Genomic DNA, 4,563 nt, shown 5'->3' on the forward strand with positions numbered 1-4,563 from the left:
AGTTTTTCTATTTTCAGTAGAGATGGGGTCTTGTTCTTGCTCAGGCTGGTCACGAACTTTTGAGCTCAAGTAATATACCCATCTTGGCCTTCTAGAGTGCTAGGCTTACAGGCACCTGGCCAAAACCACTTTTAATGGAGGTGTTTTGTTACGTGTAGCTGAAATCAACTTAACTAAAACATTATTATTTTTGCTGCCTCCCCTGGAAATTTAATTAATTATGATCTATTTTGAAATTGTATTTTATTTATTTATTTTCATTGTTTGGGATTCATCAAGGTTACAAAGAATTAGGTGACATTAATTGCATTTGTTAGATAAAGTCCCTTTTAAAATTGTGTCCTGCCCCCGAGAGGTGTACCATACACCATGACCCCCTATCTATTTATTTTTATTGTTTGGGATTCATTGAGGTTACAAAGAATTAGGTGACATTAATTGCATTTGTTAGATAAAGTCCCTTTTAAAATTGTGTCCTGCCCCCAAGAGGTGTACCATACACCATGACCCCCTATTTATTTATTTTCATTGTTTGGGATTCATTGAGGTTACAAAGAATTAGGTGACATTAATTGCATTTGTTAGATAAAGTCCCTTTTAAAATTGTGTCCTGCCCCTGAGAGGTGTACCATACACCATGACCCCGTACTGCCCTCCCACCCCCTCTCTCCCCACTTTCTCATTCCCCTACCCCCTGTTGTATTAGCTCATAAGCTGCCTTCATATCAGAATAGAGTACATTAGATTTTGGCTTCTCCATTCTTGTGATGCTTTACTAAGAAGAATGTGTTCCATCTCTACCCAGGTTAATACAAAAGATGTAAAGTCTCCTTTTTCAATGGCTGAATACTCAGTATTCCATGGTGTATATATATATATATATATACTACAGCTTGTTAATCCATTCCTGGGTTGGTGGGCATTTAGGTTGTTTCCGCATTTTGGCAATTGTAAATTGAACTGTGATAAACAGTCTAGTGCAAATGTCCTTATGATAGAAGGATTTTTTTTCTTCTGGGTAAGTGCCCAGTAATGCGATTGCAGGATCAAATGGGAGGTCTACTTTGAGTTCTTGGAGGATTCTTCATACTTCCTTCCAAAAAGGTTGTATTACTCTGGAGTCTCACCAGCAGTGTAAAAGTGTTCCCTTCTCTCCACATGCATGCCAGTGTCTGCAGCTTTGAGACTTGGTAATGTGGGGCATTCTCCCTGGGGTAGGTGATATCTCAGAATAGTTTTGATTTGCATTTCTCTGATGTGTAAGGATGATGAGCATTTTTTTCATATGTTTATTAGCCATTGTAGGTCTTTTTTTTTTTTTTTTAGAGACAGAGTTTCACTTTATTGCCCATGGTAGAGTATGATGGCATCACACAGCTCACAGCAAACTCCAACTCCTGGGCTTAGGTGATTTCCTTGCCTCAGCCTCACAAGTAGCTGAGACTACAGGTGCCCACCACAATGCCCAGCTATTTTTTTGTTGCAGTTTGGCCGGAGCCAGGTTTGAACCTGCTACCCTCATTAGAGAAGATTCTATTCATGTCTCTTCCCAGTGATATAAGGGATTGTTAATTAATTTGAGTTCTCCATAGACCCTAGTTATCAAGTTTTTGTCTGATTCATAATATGCAAACATCTTTTCCCATTCTGGAGGTTGTTCATTTGCTTTGGTTGTTGTTTCCTTACCTGTACAGAAGCTTTTTAGTTTAAGTCCAATTTGTTTAATTTTGTTCTTATTGCAATTGCCATAAAAGTCTATATAAAATCTTTCCCCAGGCCCATATCTTCAAGTGTTTTTCCAACACTTTCTTCCAGGATTTTTACTGTTTCGTGCCTTAGATTTAAATCTTTCATCTATCGTGAATCAATTTTTGTAAGTGGTAAGAAATGTGGTTTCAGTCTTTTACATGTGGTTATCTAGTTTTCCAACACTATTTATTGAATAGGAATTCTTTTCTCCTATATATGTTCTTGTTTGGTTTATCAAAGGTCAGGTGGCTGTAAGAGGTTAGTTTCATCTCATGGTTTTCTATTCAGTTACAAATGTTGATGTCTCTATTTTTGTGCCAATATCATGTTGTTTTCAACACTATGGCCTTGTAGTGTAGCCAAAAGTCTGAGAAGGTGATACCCCCAGCTTTGTTTTTATTACTAAAAATTGCCTTGGCTATATGGGGATTCTTCTGGTTCCATACCAAATGAAGGATTATTTTTTCCAAATCTTGAAAGTATGATGACGGTATTTTAATGGGGATTGCATTGAATCTGTGTATTGCTTTGGGAAGTATAGACATTTTGACAATGTTGATTCTTCCTAGTCATTAGCATGGTGTGTTCTTTCATTTGTTAATATCTTCTGCTATTTCTTTTCTTAGGGTTTCATAACTTTCTTTGCAGAAGGCCTTCACCTCTTTTGTTAGGTATATTCCAAGGTATTTTATTTTATTTCAAGCTGCTGTGAAGGGAATTGTGACCTTGATTAACTTCGCATCTTGGCTGTTATTGGCATATACAAAGGCTACTGGTTTGTGGACATTGATTTTATAACCTGAGACATTACTGTATTTTTTGATCACTGCCAGGAGTCTTGTAGTTGAGTCTTTGGGATTCTCTAAGTATGAGGTCATATCATTGTGAAAGAGGGAAAGTTTGACCTCCTCTGCTCCCAGTTGGATGACCTTTATTTCCTTCTCTTGCCTGAGTATATTGGCTAGAACTCCCAGCACTATGTTGAACAGTAGTGGTAATAGAGGACAACCTTGTCTGGTTCCAGTTCAAAGTGGAAAAGCTTTCAGTTTTACTCCATTCAGTATAATATTAGCTGTGGGTTTGTAGTAGATGGCTTCAATCACATTAAGAAATGTGCCACCTATGACTACATTCTTCAATGTTCTAATTAGAAAAGGATGCTGAATTTTATGGAATGCTTTTTCTGCATCTATTGAGAGGATCGTATGGTCTTTGTTTTTGCTTCGGTTGATGTGGTAAATTACGTTTATGAACTTGCATATGTTAAACCAGTCTTGCATTCCTGGGATGAAACCTACTTGATCATGATAAATGAGTTTTGCATGTATATTCATTAGTGAAATTAGTCTGAAGTTCTCTTTTTTAGTTGGGTCTTTTCCTGGTTTTGGTATCAGTGTGATGTTTCCTTGATAGAATGTGTTGGGGGGAAGATTCCTTCCTTTTCAATTTTTGGAATAATTTCTGCAATATGGGTATAAGCTCTTCTTTGAAGGTTTAATAGAATTCTGGTGTGAAACCATCTGGACTAGTGCATTTTTTATTGGGAGATCTTTTTATTGTTTCTTCAATCTCAGATCTTGAAATCAGTATGTTTAAGAGATCTATCTCTTCTTGATTAAGTCTAAGAAGAGGGTATGATTCCAGGTATTGATCCATTTCTTCCACATTGTCAAACTCTGGGCATAGAGTTTCTGGTAATTACTAAGAGATCATCTTTTGTACCTCTGTCGTATCTGTTGTTATTTCCCCTTTTTAATTTCTGATTGAGGTTATTAGAGAGTTTACTTTTCTGTTTCTAGTTAATCTGACCAAAGGTTTATCAATTTTATTTATTTTTTTGAAAAACCAACTTTTTGTTCTGTTAATTTTCTGAATGATTCTTTTGTTTTCAATTTCATTAATCTCTGATTTGATTTTGGTTCTTTCTTTTCTTCTGCTGGGTTTGGGATTAGATTGTTCTTCTTTTTACAGTTCCATAAGACGGATCATGTGTTTGTTGATGCACTCTCTGTTTTTTGAATGGAGGAATCTAATGCAATAAATTTCCATCTTAATACTGCTTTTGCTATATCCCACGGGTTTTGGTAACTCGTGTCTTCATTGTTATTATATTTGAGGAATTTAATGATTTCCTATTTTATCTCTTCCTGAACTAAAGTATCATTCAGTATAACATTGTTTAATTTCCAAGTCTTTGTGTGGGGATAAACATTTTTGTTGCAGTTGAGCTCTACCTTATTGCCTTGTGGTCTGAGAAGATACAAGGTATAATTTTCTATTCAATTTTACTGAGGTTTGATTTGTATCCTAGGATGTGTGTATTCATGGAGTATGTACCATAGACTGATGAGAACAGTGTATATTCCTTAGTTTTGGGATGATGTGTTCTGTACATGTCTTTTAGTCCCATTTATTCTAGGGTCACAGTTAAGTCCTTTGTATCTTTGTTTAGTTTCTACTTAGAGCAGCAGTTCTCAACCTGTGGGTCACAATACCTTTTTAACAATGAAAATACATTGTGCCATTAGGAAGGTTGAGAACCACTGATTTAGAGGATCTGTCCAGTTCTGTCAGAAGCGTGTTAAAGTCCCCAACTATTATGGAATTATGGGTTATCATATTGTGCAGACCCATCAAAGTCTGTTTCATAAGACTTGGAACATCTAAGTTGGGTGCATAAATATTTAAATTTGAAGTGTCTTCTTGTATTATTCTTTTGACCAGTACAAAGTGTCCATTATTGTCTTTCTTTAGTTATTTTAAATCTGTGTGTATCTGAAAATAAGATTGCAATCTCTCTTTTCTTCTGACTTT

Source organism: Otolemur garnettii, unplaced genomic scaffold (assembly GCF_000181295.1).
Source record: "Otolemur garnettii isolate 467f Iridium unplaced genomic scaffold, OtoGar3 scaffold00083, whole genome shotgun sequence".
Lineage (NCBI taxonomy): Eukaryota > Metazoa > Chordata > Mammalia > Primates > Galagidae > Otolemur > Otolemur garnettii.